Source organism: Prenolepis imparis, unplaced genomic scaffold (genome assembly GCF_030444845.1).
Source record: "Prenolepis imparis isolate NDT839.2.m4 unplaced genomic scaffold, iyPreImpa1.0 SCAF_12, whole genome shotgun sequence".
NCBI classification, from domain to species: Eukaryota; Metazoa; Arthropoda; class Insecta; order Hymenoptera; family Formicidae; genus Prenolepis; species Prenolepis imparis.
In genome coordinates, this window is record NW_028141170.1 from 9,474,056 (window position 1) to 9,491,335 (window position 17,280).

At 36.9% G+C, this 17,280-nt stretch overlaps 1 long non-coding RNA gene across 1 annotated transcript in view; it reads right to left on the reverse strand.

Annotated features, from left to right (window-relative positions):
- Positions 1-60: 60 nt before the first annotated feature.
- The window catches only part of LOC145943524 (uncharacterized), a 49,240-nt gene continuing 32,020 nt past the window's right edge, over positions 61-17,280 (reverse strand). Inside the window, exon 3 of the long non-coding RNA XR_014426531.1 lies at positions 61-5,267. This is a non-coding gene — a long non-coding RNA (uncharacterized LOC145943524). The remainder of the gene's footprint in view (positions 5,268-17,280) is intronic.

The window sequence follows — 17,280 nt, forward strand, 5'->3', positions numbered from 1 at the left end:
TTTAAACGTCGATTCAATGATCGCAACGTAGCGCATTTCCCTTTTCAATAATTGAGTCGATTTCGGAAGAAAAAATCATTTATTTGATTCCAGCGCGCATACATGGATTTTTTGGATTTCATTAGATTTCGCGCTTTTTTTTACAGAAATTCATTGGTTGCAAGCACAGAAATATATATACATGCATGCACAGAGCATAATTCTTTCGCTTAACTTAACAAGAGAATAATAAAAATAGAATTTTTCTTATACAAATCAAAAGGATCGAAAAGAATATTTCGAAATTTTCAGGAAATTGAGAGAAAAATTCAAAACATATCCTTCTTTAGAAAAGATTTTAAACTTATTAGCGTAGCGATGCGCCTACATAATGCCAATCTTACGCAATAATTGTGCATTTTTATTCGCCATTCGAAATCTTCGTCCGGAAAACTGTCCGTCATTTTATCACCTCATGTTTCACGTCGTGGAAAAAGATTACTTGTCCCCAGTGTCACACGTGTGTTTTGTATGTAAATCAGCTCCGTCCCTAAGTGCTAATTACGGTAATTATGTTATGAACACTTACGAATAATTTCGTACATTTGCGCCAAAACGGAAAGCTCGTATTTCATGTTTCTGTTCGCCTTAATAAAACGCTGGTAAACCTTTAAGGATAGCCGAAGCGTCTGAACTCGACTAACATTGATATGAAATAATATTTTTGAATATTATCAATTAATCATAATAAATAAATTAGATGTATATGTATATAATATAATTCTTTTTTTTTTTTTTTTAATTAAAAGAATCTAAAATTATATATCACACGTAACACTTTCTATTCTATTATTATTTGAAAAATTATCGAATTATCATTATTCGAATAAATAGAAAAATCTGCCACGTTATACTTACGAAAGAATTAAATGTTTTATCAAGATTGCAATTAAATTCTACAATTTTCTTTTAACATTTTGCATATTGTTGGCCATTGTTAGTCGTTCAGGTTAATCGGCATGCAATGCTTATCACATACGCGATAAATCTCAGTCGAACGGGATCTGCTATCGGTATTGACGTACGCACATAGGTACTCTATAAAACTTAATCGTATTTATGTCGATAGAATTGACCTCATTTCGCTTGTTGCGGTTACTTATGTTACTCCGATTCTGCCCTGTTCGCACGTAACAGATGCGTCGAGAATTTCTCACGATGTCAAATATCTGGGCATCTACAAAAGATGGACAGTCTATTGAATTCTTTCGACATCATCTGCGTTTTTGAATCCACCATGCTTCACATTAATTACAACTTTAACGACACTATTCTGACAGTGCATTTGAATTCAAACGAAGCATTTCTTGAAGAGATCTGTTTGTTTATTATATTTTCATATATTAATATCTTTATTAATTATTATATTAATTGATCGTTTCAATGTGTCATAATTTCAGAACAGATAAATTCGTCTAACGGAAGTATAGTGGATTTAGACAGATGGATTTTGCTCTTAAATGCGCGTTATTCCGCGGAAAATTACAACAATCTATTTTTCCGATTAATTTTTATTTTTCTAAATAATTTATATTCATTGCGTAGTTGCGAATCGAACGAAAAACCGGTTGAAAAACGCAGTTAAGAGTTAAAATCCCGATCGAATTATCGCAGAAATTATTTCCGTAACTATAGGACACCAACTAATTCGTCAATCATGCGCAACGCGATTTATCTCTAAAATTCGTAAAAACTTCACCGCGCTATCAACTAGAGTCACCTGTAAGCTCGAATTTGCCGTTGCTGACAATGAGTCGACAAGAGTCGATCTCTCCGTCTTAAGCACCTAGAGCATACGCCTCGCAAAATTACACCATCTCGGGCGAAATCCGCTAGGAAAACCCGGGAAGAATCTAAGAATATCCAGATATAACAGTGCTATACAGAAATATCGTTTTCGCGTGGGCTGCCGCTTCATTATACGTTTGGGACAATAGCAGTTACGAATATTAATATTTAACAAATTCGTCTAAGCTCTCTCTCTCTCTCTCTCTCTCTCTCTCTCTCTCTCTCTCTCTCTCTCTCTCTCTCTCTCTCTCTCTCTCTCTCTCTTTTTTTTTCAATCTCTTACGAGACAGACTCTGTACTCTCGTAACACTGGTCAGACTCGAGAACATTCGCTGTCGATCTCTATCGACCGCGAGATACCGATAGTGTCAGAAAAGTTTCGCGATTAGACTTTTTATTCAATTCGCGGGATGACTCCAAAAAGTTCCAGGCGCCTCCCTCCGTTCGCGCGATTCACTAATTAAATAATCGACGATGCATCGCGCGAATCGACGAATATCACGCATTATATACTAATCTTTTCGATTCATCACAAACATTTGTATACGAGCTCTAGAGTCCTCGATCGCTCTAAGATATAGCAAAAATAAGCATTATTTGTACATCCAGGTCTAGAACTTTTCGGATGTACTTCGCGGTGTGTCGCGATCATCTATAATCGCGGTTAGCGTTTTTTTTCCTTGATTTCTTGATCAATATTCGGAAATATATGTGAGCTTTTAACTAATTTTTTTTCACAATATTTATATTGAATTTTATTAATTATTTGAATTAAAATTAGACGTTATTAATAATTCGAATAGAGATTTAAAGGAAAAAAAAAGGATCTTTTCGATTCTATTTTATATTTAATTGAATGCTGAAAGCATCAGCTGGAAATTTTCTCCACAGCGAGAGGGAAATCTCGAGAAACGTTTGCGGCGACTCGCGATTTTTATCTCGACGACGAATTCCGACACTCTCGGCCCATTTACTTAGCAGCGACATCGATTAACGATTATTATTCCGCCGACGAGAAAGATACAAAGTAATATATATTTACCTAGGGAAAAGCACCAATGAGTCGTGAACGTACAGCTCTCAGCTGAATGTACTTTTCTCTCCTTCTCTCACTCACTCTTCTTTCTCTCTTTTTCTTTTTGCTCTTCCTCTCCGTTTTTCCTAAAATCGATATACCAGATTTGAAGTGCCGCGACGTTAGAATCGCGTCGCGGATTCGTCCATTGATCGATGACTAAACTTACACTTTTACATCATCTACTGGTAATAGCGGTTTACTTATATTAATTGTACCTAATGCTTATCTTAAACGTAGCCTAAATATATAACCTAAATATATTATATAATATATATTGTACGTACTATATATATGTATAACGTGTAACACTAGCGAACGTACAATATTTACTGTATAGAGTATATTCAATATTTTTTCTATTTAATATCATATATATATACATATATATATATGTATATATGCATATATATCGCTGCTAGCGACTGTTTTTTCGTTCACCTCTGCGTTACTTTAATAATTACATGTACAATAATAATGTATATCTTTCTTTTATATTTATTTATATATATATCTATATATATATATATGTAATATATTTTTATATTTCTTTGCACACACAATGCGTCCTTTCGGAAGTGCACGCGCAATTAATGCTCGACACTTTTTTTTAACGTATAGCTTCAAAATTTTAATTTTTTGAAATCAAACATCGAATTCATTCATTATTCTTCATTAATATACTCGCTCCGCTTTCGCAACACAAAAATATAAAATTCTTCCCATTTTGCTTAAACGCGATTGCCTCGTTTCTAATTATAAATAAATTAGTGCATCTCACATTCGAGATAAAACAAAGTCTCAGAGACAGACAGTTATATTTAGAGCAAGTAACGATCTATCAGATAGATATCTCTATTGAAAAAGAAAAGAACAAAAGAAAAAAGACACAATTTTCGATCGTGTCATTGATTCGCGCTTTCGTTTGGAACAAATCACATTTAGAAGGGGACGTAAATGTACTAATAGCGCATATTGGTGCCGGATTTAAAAAGGGCGCATTGTGCAGCGATAGCGTGCACCTTAGAACGTTATGAGGTTACTTTTACAGACGACAGAGATCGTTGTACGTACGGCCTTGTACGTCGGCGAGCTTTAATTCTTCATCGTCCCTTTTCCGCCTTACCCTCCACCCGCCGTGTCCTTACAAATAATATATATTTGTTGTATGTGTGTGTGTATACAACGTATACACGCATTATACGTAATTATTCGATTATAATAGTACTGCGCGATGTTCTTCGGGATCGCGAAAATCGCCGCGTTAAAATCTAAGTTTAATCCAGACCGACGCGTCTTATACTTAAAAAATTGACTTGGATGCCGCCCGATCGCGGGATCGAGAAAAGACTGAAGGTCCTTGAGGAAATCGCGTGAAAAAATTCACGCGGAGAACTTAAACCGGCGCCTATTTTCAGCAAAGTTAATCTACCGAAGCACTAAGCGCGCGCTTAAATTATTCGTTTTGGCGGTTTAATGTCTCGGCGGTTCGAGCCCTCGATTTTAAAGGTCGGAGACGCTTCGTGAATCGGGATGCACGCGCGAGGTTACGGTTCTGAAAATCCTTTTTCGATGGTCTGGTAATGATTCGACGATAAATCTGCTACGCAATTGTTAAAAACAAATTGCACTTTTAATATCATCGAAATGGATCGGCAGAATTTCTTTGAGCAATACGTTATTTGGATGTCTTATTGAACAAAACAATCTCATTACGGAACAATTAATGATCATATAATATTCAAATATAAATTAACCCTTAAAATCCAGTATTGCGAAAAAAATCTATAAATATTTCATATTGAAATAAATGTTTTTTTCATAATATATATTAATATTAAAATAAATTATTAGAAAAAAAATAACATTGTGAATCCATATCTCATAGCTTATCAATTCGAAATGAAGATATTTTTTTAATAACGTTGATAACGATAATAACGTTTTAAAAAATGTTTCCTCTGGAAAATTTAAAAGTTAATTATCAAAATTATTTTTGCAACAAAGTAAATACAAATAAATTTTTGGTATCAGATCTAGTCGATTAATCTATTACGAAAGTGTTCGCAAACTCGCGAGAGCTCATATAATCTCGTAGTCGTCGCCGGCAAAATAAATCGTCTCCGACTTATTTTGAGCAGCCGCTCGCTGTGGAAGAAATCGAAAAGACTGTTGATAAAATGATGATGAAAAAGCCCTCGCCGACGTTTGATCGCGCACGCAGCATTTTAGTTTCTTGCACCACAATTGCACTAGCGTAAATTGGCATTTTTGAAGTACGTATTTCGTCGTAATCTGGCATCATTATGTCTATATCTTATCACAAGTTGTCGGTTCACCCTTTCGTCCTCAGCATGCCGAATATCTGTAACAGAGAAAACGAAGCACATCGTTATTGAGTAGTTTTACAAAAGTACAGTTTTACAATTTTCTCGCGAAATATAAATAATACACACGATTATTTATTTGCTCTTTGAAGATGTATGTTTTAAGTAATTAAATAAAAGTAAAAATTATATATATATATAAATAATAGGTACTTGATTCAATTCAAACAATTTACCATAAAAAAGTCTTTACAACAGTAATATTTAAAAATACTTATCATTATATTATTTATTTGTTAAATAAGTAATATATATTTAAATGTAGAGAGAGAGAAACTTTTTTGCCAACTTTATCTGTATATACTCAAAGAATATTTCCTACTTTTCGCATTTTGAGATGAATTGCAATTTATAATTAAGTATATCTTCGGTCAAATAAGAGTTTTTTTATTTGAATAAATAAATAATATTCAAGTTACTGCCAAATCAATTCTTTTGAGAAAGTAAAACTTTTAAACAATAATATTTTAAAGTGCGGATGCATCATAAAATATGTATCAAATTTAACATTATATAACTCTCAATGAAATTATATTTAATTAATTCTACACTATAATGATCTATATATCTTCTAATTAACAAAGAGTAAAATAGTGAATTAGATTTTATCAAAATTAAGACTAATTATAGAGGAGAGAAGAACCCGACAAGATTACACAATTAATGTTTGGAATAATTTATATATTTTTGTTAATTGTGTAATCTTGTCGGGTTCTTCTCTCCTCTATAATTAGTCTTAATTTTGATAAAATCTAATTCACTATTTTACTCTTTGTTAATTAGAAGATATATAGATCAATATTATAGTGTAGAATTAATTAAATATAATTTCATTGAGAGTTATATAATGTTAAATTTGATACATATTTAAAACATACATATATCTCAGAGAACCTCAAAATTTCGACTTTAATTTTATTAATTTGGAACTTTTTTATCAATTTGGATTCTTAAATATAGTTTAATATAATTAGGATCTAGATAATTGACGTTTAGCAAAAAGATATTCAATAACGTATACGCTCGATTGATGCACTCACAACTGAACTCAGTCAGCGGAGGCTGTTTCAACGCGATCTCCCGAAAGAACGGAAACTTTTGAGACTGTTCGACTGCTAAAGGGTCGCTTCTGCTATTTTCTACGCGCTTGATCCATTGCCCTAAATTGGTCCAGCTTCGCGACGAACATTCGACCCCGAAGAAGTCGACCGTGGCAGCCAACTTTTTCATTCCTGATATTGAGAAGTTTTCCTTCGACCGCGGCAGCCAGCGAGATCAAAATCCTTCTCTTCCGACGCGACTCTCGACGTTTGTCGGGATGGTCGACGACGGGAGAGACCGGAAGCGACAGTTTTGCAGATTGGTTAAAGGGCGAAGAGAAAGGATCGTGGATCGCGATTGGAAGAACGAAGAAGGGGAATACGAGCGAGACAAGGAGCGATCGTTCGGAAAGAAAGGAAGTTAGGTGGAGATGACGTAACGTCGCATCGTTATATTAGGTTGTTACAAAAATCACGTCGATTTCTGCGAGAGTAACTCTTCTTACAAAAACGCGAGAGAAACTTTGGTAACACAGTTTCCAGAAAGATTCCGACAAAAAATTGCAGATGATGAGCAATGAAGCGCGAGTTCGTGTAGTGGAATAGTTGATAACTATCCATGATGCGTATAAGTCACTCAAATAATATATATATAGTAATACATCTATAATCAAAACTATTATAAAAAAATATTTTATAAAGGGAAAAATATGAGAAATAAAAAATTAAACAAAATATATATTAGATACTATTTAACTGAAGTCAAGGAAAAAAGATAAAAGGACAGTGAAGAAAGAAAAAGGATGAGGAAACATCATGAAAGACGAAACTTCGACGAAGTAGTAAGGATGATGCAGATAGATAAATAAATATTATAATAAATATCAGAAATGACAGGAGAGAAACAAAGGCGAGAAGTCGAGAAGTCGTTTCCTTCAAAGGAAGAGAACAAGGTAGGATTAAGATAGAGAGAAAATGAAGAAGAATGATACACGCGAAAGGATATACAACATTGTGCGTAAGTATGTGTGTGTGTGTGTGTGTGTGTGAGAGAGAGAGAGAGTGTGTGTGTGTGTGAGTGTGTGTGTGTGTGAGTGTGAGAGAGAGAAAGAGCAAAGTAGTAAGGACGATGTGATGAGACAATAAATATCGAGAAAGGTTGGGAAGGTAAAAGCAGCGAGGATCGTACAAAAAAGGACTGCGGTAAAGAGAGTAAGAACGATGTTGCGTTGATAATAAATATTGAGAAACACAGAAAAACACGCGGTGAGGAACTTCTCTCAGTTCGAAGGACGCAAAGGACCGAGGATAGCAGGATCAAGATCGAAGACGAAGTACGAATAATGCATAAACGAGCGGCACTAACAAGGTCGACGAAGCAGGATCAAGATAGGGATTTAAAAAAGAAGAACGCGAGCCGAAGTTAGGGGACAAGGACAACAACTTGGGGTAATAGATATCAGAATATTCTCCAATCAGGATACTAAGAAAGAAGAAGAAGACAAAGAAGAAGAATCTAAGGGACGAAAGGATGAACCAGGTAACGGATATCAAGTTAGAAGTCGAAGCCTAAAAAAATGAAGAAACTACACAGGATGAAGTTGCGAGAGCGAGAGTGAGAGAGAGAAAGAAAGAGAGGAAGAGAGAGAAAGAGCTTGCGATCGAGACATTGTTTAGCAAGAAGTCGATAGCTGATACTGTCGGATAGATTCACGCAAACCTGCTCGACAGGGAGAGGAAGAGAGGATTTAGAGGGACGAACAGAGTAGTGTCCTCGTCGCCGCCATCGTCGTCGTCGTCGACGTCGTCGACGTGATTTACATGCTGAGGTGGCTTTTACCACGCGGCTCGCGCGAATGTGTTGGTAACACGTAGTAGTTCGATCGCGAATATGTGTGCGAATATCTATGTGCATGTGGGTATATGCGTGGGTGTGTGTGTGCACACAAGGCTGCGACCACTGTCGGCTAGCTAACGCCGAAATCCGGGAATTGGGTTTCGCGTCGGCGGGGCGGCGTCATTACTTTGTTTATGAGAACGGGAACGCGCTGAGACAGCGAAGAAAAAGTGTCCCGTACGGGTAGATCCGGACGGGCTAATATTTACCGGACGGATGGTCCAGAGCGCGTAGCGTTTCATCTCGATTTTTTCCACCCAGCTTTATGCATGCGGCTGATCCACTTTGTGTTGAGCGACGACCAATCGCCACTCGCCCCCTCCCGCCCCGCCTGCCTGCGCATTGGCAGCATACCAATACCAAACCGATTTCCGTTTGTTCGTTCGGCCGATGTATGTACTTCGTTCGCTGCTGTATTTTTTCCCTTTTGTCACTTCCGTTTCGCTCTGTCTTTCTATCAGAGAGAAAGATTCGCGAGAGAGGATAATGCAAAGATAACTTCAAAGTGGAATATAGGAAAAAGATGGAGATACGCGAGGGATTAAGAGGGATTAAGATAAAAGGAATAGAATAAAGCATATTGAGAAATTTCTTTATTTAATTAGAATATTAGAAAAAAGAAATTTTGAAAAATTCTGAGATAATAAATAATTAAATTAGCATACAATAGATAATTTGTACGTCATTCTAATCGTTATTCAATAATTTGCTGAATAAATGAAACCCAAAAAGGATATAAAATTATTCCTCAGAAATAATACTTTTATAGTTAATTTAGGAAATTATATTGATTAATTTCAAAATTGAATCTGTCACTAATATTTTTCTTGTATATATATTTTTTATCTGGATTCGATTATTATAACATTTTTTCCCGTATATTCTTTTTCGTGAATTCTTGTCGATTATTCTTATTTCATTGCGATCTCAAACAAAATGTTGTCGATTCGAGAAGACAGGAAATGTACACTGAGTACGCAAGTACAGAAAGAAAGAGGGTAAACGGAAGGAGAGAAAGTGAAAAGAAGGAACTGTACACTTTGAAATACTTGCTTTGCACCGACTTTGCGCTAAATCCACAAGCGAATTTAATTGCGCTTTAACGATCGTAATATATAATACTATGAACTTTATTACGAGATGAAACATATGTTGAAACATATAATTGTCAGTAGTTGCATACTTGGCACACACTTAGAATAGTGTAATAACATTGGCTCAAATTGATACATAATTAACTCATACACTGAATTTACTTTGAAAATCATGGTAATCGTGGGACAATATGGATTATAGATACATAAAGAATTTTATGAGAATTTCTCTGCCTAATATTTATCACAATAAAAATAATATCTATCACAATAAAATATAAAACATGTTTGATTAATATTTTACTAAACTGCATAGTAAAATTAATCAAACATATTTTATATTTTATTGTAAGATATTATTTTTATTGTGATATAAATTCTCAGAGAAATTCTCATAAAATTCTTTCCATACCATATTGTCACACGATTACCATAATTTTCAGGGTAAAATCTAAGAGAAAATTATCTCCGTGTAGAAAAGCGATAAATAGATCTCACGATACGTTAGGGATATAAATTATATATATATATATATATATATATATATATATATATATATATATAGAGGGGGGGGAGGGGGGTAGCTCGAAGCTATGCATTTTCATTAAATCTTAAGAATTAATAACTGAGAACTAAAGGTAAAATTCCAGAAATCTATAGAAGTGTAGCAGCATCTTTCGAAGATTCGACGCGCGATTCTCCTGACACGTGTCTCGCGTGAAAATCCAGTTCCGGTGGATTTAGACAGCGATGTAGGATAGAGGGAAAAATGGTAGCCGGTCGCTCATTCATTCGCGCACGTACAAAAGCTCTCGTAGCGGGATGAAAAATCGGGCGTCGATGCTAAAGCGCGGCTCCCTTCTCGTCCGGACCTGCTAATGGATTCTACACTCTCCGATGTCATCTTTCTTTTTTTTACCAACTCCGCTCGAACCCATATACTTTCCGTTTCCTGCGTTTCGGCTCCAGGTGCTTGCGTTTCACGTTTTCAAGGATGTAATATACTATAATTGGGCACACAATTCGCTCGCGTGCAATGAAAAGAAAAATTCCAACATTTTACGATCGCATTCATTATTATACTAGAAAAGATATACCGGAAACACCGGCGTTATACGTTCAAGTAGGGCTCTCGCTAACAATATAAGTATTTAATGGATAGCGCTTAAATATTTAACGGAGAAAGGGAAAGAGCCGAGTGCAGATATAACCGATATAGATCTTCGGAGAAGAAACGGAGAGAAAGAGAGATTTTTCTCTTTCGAATTTGTTTTTTATCGCGCAATTCGTGATGAAGTTGGAATCAGTGACAATTTCGAAGAAAACGTTTTATTGCTCGCGATTTTATTTCCGACTCCCAAGGGGGTTTATTGATCGTTTATCTTCCTCTCCCTTCGATTGCATAATCGCGGTAATCCAACGTCGATTGCGTCGGGTACAAAAAGAGTACAATTAACCGAAACTATATCAATGGCGTGGAAGTAGCGGCATTTCCGTCCCAATGAAACCGGTAGTGGACTTTTCTTTCAGGCGATAATTAACCGTCGCACTGCAAACATCCGATTGCGAACGTCCGGGTTTTATCTCGCGAAGCGAGATTTTATTCCGCGCGATTTGGCGGATTACCATTTACCGGCGCGAATCGTTTTTCATACAGCGTAACTCGTAACAAATGTTCCGATGTCGGTTCGCGTAAAAAGATTTTTTAGCATAAAAAGTATTTTGACGTGAAAATTATTTTGTGACAGTAAAGAACTTTCGTGATTTGTTAATTATAATGTTTATGTGTATTTTTAGCTCTCTGCAGAGTTAAACGTTGCTTAATAATACTATTGTTAATAGCTGATTTTTTTCTACGATTTTTTTTCTACGATTCGCGCAAAAGAGGAAAGAAATTTTTTCGCATTTTTTTTTACAAAATATTACATGTCTATATATTTGCGAGCGAAGTAAATATTTATCTAAATAATACAATGCAAATATATATGTATATGTGCATACGCTACATTCACGTTTCATTCTAGGTCAAACGTCATTAATTATGAATTATGAATTAAGTATGCATATAGACTCCATATAATTACACTAATAGCGACATTAATTATAATGGTACTGATATTTCAAAGTAAACAGTACCGCTCGAATATTCTCTTTTATAATTCAATTTTTGAAATAAGAAATTCACAATCATATGAATTTTCTTTTGTTTAAACAGACGATAATAAATATTTAATCTTTTGTTTGAAGAAAGACATTTCTAAGATACAAAGTTATAGAATAGTCAGCGATTTGTTCAAATATATAACGATATACATCTTAATTCCTTGTGCACGATAGAAAAAAGCATGAAATAGATAGTTATATTTTATATTTTTATCCAGTATGACAGTTTACGGAACATAAAAATTGAACTGCAATACCGTACAATAATTTTGATTCTAGCGTTTACTAAAAAAAAAAAAAAACAAACTACACTATTTCAAACTCGCGTTACATATAAACTCGGAAAACTCGGACGCTATTCTTCCTCAGTATTTAAAAGAGTGAGCATTAGCAATACTTACAGCTCTTGTATCAATTACACGACTACACATCGAATCAAGCTTCCATTTCGGCCATCCATTACTACGACTCGGAAACGCGTTCAATATACGAAGAGAGCGGTTGGGCGGATTCAATTTGAAAAAATAGGTTGCGTTAGCTTTGCATAGAGCACAGTTTTTTATATTTTTAATTTCCATCCCGGGACAGCGCCATTTCTATCTGTCACTGACACCGAGAGTCGGAGAGTGGAAGGCCAGGAAGGGAGGGGGAGGATAGTGGTGGCGTACCATGCCGATGTATGATGTGCCTGCTGATATATGGCAGTAACGTGAGCAAAAATGCGGGGCCGATTGAATTACATTGAGTTACGTGTCGTTACGCAATGTATCTAGGAACGGGCGAGGAGAATGCGACGGGGGGAAAAAGGGGAAGTTGGGGAGGGTGTATGTAGAGGAATGGAATTTATAGTACGACCTTTTGGTTACGTTTGATTTTGAAAAATCGTCACCGCCAAAAATTACGAGCCCACCCACGCGCGTACGTTTTGGCACGTGCGAGCCGACCATATTTATTTGTCCCACGTGTTCTCCGTTTCGTTTTGTCTCTCTTTCTCTCTCTTGTTCTCTTTTTTTCTATCTCTCTCTCTGTCGTGATTTTGAACCCGTTGCCACCGCTTTTCTAAATATACGGTCAGAGGAAATGACGCCATATAATATTCGCGCGACATTTATCGTTATGCATCCTGAAATTGCGAATTAAGCACAGCAGCGCTAAATACTAAAGATATCGGCCGAGAAACGGTGTCCTTTTCGTTCGCAGATTCAGCGGTAAATGTGATACCATTCGACCTGCTTTTTTTAACTGTGCTATTTATTAATTAAAATTCATCAAATTTATATTATACGAATTTTTTGAATGACGTCAATATCTCATCGTTAGGATCATCTTTCAGTAGAAGAGGCTAATCATGATTAATCAGCGTGTTATTACGACGAAATAGTAATTTGTATGTCCCTATAATTCAAATTTTTTTACAAGAATACGACATATCTTACGTGATTTCCCCTTTTTTCAATTAATGTCAACTTACAAGTGGAAATAATGTAACTTTTAGTATTATCCGATTTGTGCCTGATAAGCTTTTACGTCGCGTCCGTTTCAAGAACGAATTTCGTAAATTTTGCAAAAAAAAAAAGCGGCGAGAGATATCGCGGTAACATACAACTATCTCGAAGCGGATTCGGCCATTATCGAAAGGTTATATTCAGCCACCCCTAGCCTAGCTCGCGGTATCGTACTTACTCGTAGAGATACGCGGCAATTCGAATCCAGATAGAGACGGTGCCGGTCGACTACCGAAGAAAGGGGATGAGGCAGATGTGAGGACGAGGGGCGGCGGAGGGGGAGGAGGGAAGAGGGAAAAGAAGAACGAGGAGGGTTAGCCTGTCGAGTAGCGGCGGGGTAGAAACGGCGACGGGCTCGTTGGTGCAAGGGGGCGAAAGACGCGTGTCGGTGCGCCGAAGGAGGGTACGCGGCAAGATAGCGGCGGGTAGGAGGGGTTGGCCACGTGGCGCCGCGGCGCGCCGTCCCGGCGCCGTCGTCCCGCACACCCCGTGTGCGGCTCAGTTCCACTTCAACCCCCGGCACAACGGCCCAACCGGTTGGCTGGCTGGCTGACTGGCTAGCTCTCTTCGTCTCCTGCGAGACGAACGGGACTACTCGATCGCGTCGTTATCGGGGAGTGCAGCTCGAGTCGGCTACATGTCGGGTGCTCCAAAAATACACTACAATCTTTTGATCGAGGATCGAGATACCATTTCTAGCAATTTTAGAATAGCTATCTTTCAGCAAATCTTTAGTCTTAATTTTTTAAACACATTTTCAATACAGAAAGATAAATTAGTACACTGTGAGAGAATTTTCTTTTAGAATTTATCCTGAAAATTATGATAATCGTGGGACAATATGGTATGGAAAGAATTTTATGAGAATTTCTCTGAAAATAATAATATCTGTCACAATAAAATATTATTTTTATTGTGATAAATATTAATTAAAGAAATTCTCATAAAATTCTTTCTATACCATATTGTCCGACGATTACCATGATTTTTAGGATAAATTCTAAAAGAAAATGCTCTCTTTGTAGTGATTCTTGATGGACAAGTTGATTTTTAAACTTTTTTTAGTGGAGAATGGGTGGGCCATCATTTATCCTATAATATTCTTTTTTAATAGGATTTAAATCGAACCTATATTTATATAAAAAATTTCTTCGACCAAAAGAAGTTGAATAAAACTTCATTTATAATAAAACAAAATGCAAAAAGTCTGATTAAGTGAAACTTAAAACCTAATTCGATAAATATTTTTTACTCTGCTGATATCGATATCTTGATTATGAAAAGATCATGCTCTTATTAATTTTACCCTCGGCTATTTGAATGAAAGAAAAATGCGCAATTGACAAAACACATTGTATATCGACCTTGCTCAGATGAAATAGCGGCGGCGTTTGACTCGTTTCGTATGACCTTCGACCTATGCCCACAATTCGGATATAGTTAAGGTTTATGTCCACTGGCGTCGCATCGCCTTTATATCGTAAAATTAAATTAGACGCTCTGAAAGTATCGTTGTGCGACCTCAGCGCAACTTATTCGCGATGAACGGCGCCGTTTCACGCCGATTATCGATCTTAGCGTGGCCGGAGAGGAATTTCGGCTGCTTGCTTCTTTAGTAAGAACGTGTCTCGAAGATATATAGAAGAAACACACAGAAGAAATGGCATAAATACAAAAGATCATACTATGTTCAGATTTCTAAATTTAAAATCGAGTTTTCTCTTATAACAAGAGAATCTTATTACTATCCATGCAATTATCTTCATTTCAGCTCTATAGTTATAATTAAAATTATTCTTATAGAATTGAAATGAATTAAATTTCCAGATTTATACATAAAGTATATGAATAAGAATATTTTTTAATCAATTTCATAAGGAGTTCTAAATAAAAATTAGATTGTTAGATATTTAATATTATACAATATTACGAAAATTAATAATTTTTAATTTTATCTTCTTTATATGTGGAAGAGATCGATGCTAGAGTCTTGTTGGAAAAGAACGTAGAAAATTCAGATTTTTTCGCATCACTGGACATTGAAAATACCGTCCGATTAATATGCAATTTTTCCACGTCGTTAGCGTTTTAATCGTGCACTCTTAACTTGAGATTCGCGTGCTATGCGATACGAATGTTATGCACACGCTAAATAGCATACTACGAAGTATAATTTCCCCTCGTTTCTATAATCGTATCAGACGCTTATCGCGAGCTGTACTTGCTGTTAATCTGTGACTATGTTTATATGTGCTTAATGTTTTGTCTACTAATGAGAAAAAAAATTTAACAAATATATCAAATATTTTGCATGATTAAAGATATGAAATATTCTGTATAATAAGGTACGTGAAAGTGTATTTCAGTTTATACTTAATCAATTTATTAACTTAATTACTTTTCGTCGTATTTCATCTTGGTGTTTAATTATCCTTATTAACAGTAACTGCATAATTCGCGATGTAATTTGGCATCAAAGCTGAGCACTCACCATATATTTAAACGTTTGAGTCGCCGGCCTATTATTGTCGACATATATACGGGAACAGTTACTCTTAATTAACCCATGAATATTTCATTTGAGACAGTCTAAATCGGTTTTGTAGTAAATTGGTTCGTTATAATGTCGTTAGCGCGCGACATGATCTTTCATACTCCATTTGATTACTGCAAAAAACGCGCGACCACTACCTGAAACTTTGCATTGTATACACATATATATGTATATATTTCTCATAAAACTTAACAACGAGTAAAAGCAGGGTCGATTAAAAAGTTCTTTTTCATATCGGAGAATAAATGAAAAATGTATACAAAATATTATTTATAAAAACGTGCACATTTTGCCACAAGTCCGCCCCATCCAATCGCTCCAATTTCTCCACATTTGTGGAGAACTAACTGTCAGCTTCCGTGTTCTGTAAACTGGCTCCTCCAGGTCAGCCATCTAACTTTCGTCCATGCGATGAAACACAGAGATCCACGGTACGACCGCAAGGACGACGTAGCATCCTGCATTCGCGAAGTAGAACGAGTCAGTCGCGAGTCAGGCAGGTCGCGGCGCTTCGACTCGACTCGACTCGATGGCTTCGAGTTCTCCCCCCCTACCCCGCTGGTCTTATACATATATATATATATATATATACATATATACATATATATATACATATATATATACATATATACGTTTGCGTCAGCATGTTTCAGCGGCTGCCGGTGCCCGAAAGTTTTCGCCCGGCGACAAGATATTTCAAGTGGTCGCTCAGTCGCGCGATCGTCCCGCGCTGAAATATTGGACGGCTCTTTCTTGCAGCCGCATATTCTTCCTCCACCTCCGGGTGCACCCCGGTGCCGCCGCCACTTTCCACCGCCAATCCTCCCCCATCTTCCTCTTTCTCTCCCTCGCGTTACCCATCCCCGGGTCCCTGTCATCCACCATCTCCCGCGATCTTCTTTTTCTCCTTCTTTTTCGCTCTCCCGACCTCTTTCTCCGCTGTCTAACCTCCTTCTCTCCACCCTCTTTCCCTCCTATTCTGACGTCTTCTTTTCGGTAGCCGGGCGCCTGCCTTCGCGCAAGAACTTCACGACTTATGACTCGCGTATTAAGTCCGGCGAAACCCCGGCTATCCGCCGTTAACTACCCATGAATGAGTTACGCTCGGCCGACGCTAATTTCCCAGATTGTCCAAAAGGGACGTAAAGTGTCTATTAATCCGCATAACGAGGACGAAGCGGCCCCGGTGCCGGCGGTGCCCCAAAGGGAGATTCCACCGAGGCTCCCTTTCCGGTTCAACGCGAGAGACGACGAGGAAAAAGATGAGAAAAACGATGCCGCGAAGGATTCTGGAGGAGCCAAGTCGCGAACGCATCCCCGGGTTATTTAGCCGAGAATACATATTTCTCGCGAATTTTAGAGAATTGAGTGGCGTAATTGACGCGACGAAACGTGAATAATGAGCGTGAAATGTGAGTGATGCGAGAGGCTAGACTTGGCGAAAACATATGTTTTATTATAGCTGATCGGCGAGATTTCTAAGTGAATCCATCTCCTCGCATGAAATTTTTCGCGCTTTTACATCTTCGTGCGCGGGATAAGAAATGACGCACTAAAAATATTAGAGTAAAAAAAGATTACATTTGAGCACTCTGGTACTCACGTGAACAATTTAAAGATTCTGCGCTACTACGAAGTTTTTTTTTGAGTTTCTCGAAAATTACAGAAACGTTTTGCTCTCCATAAAACGATGAAAACTTTTTATTGTTACTCGCGATCATTAAATTATTCAAGATCC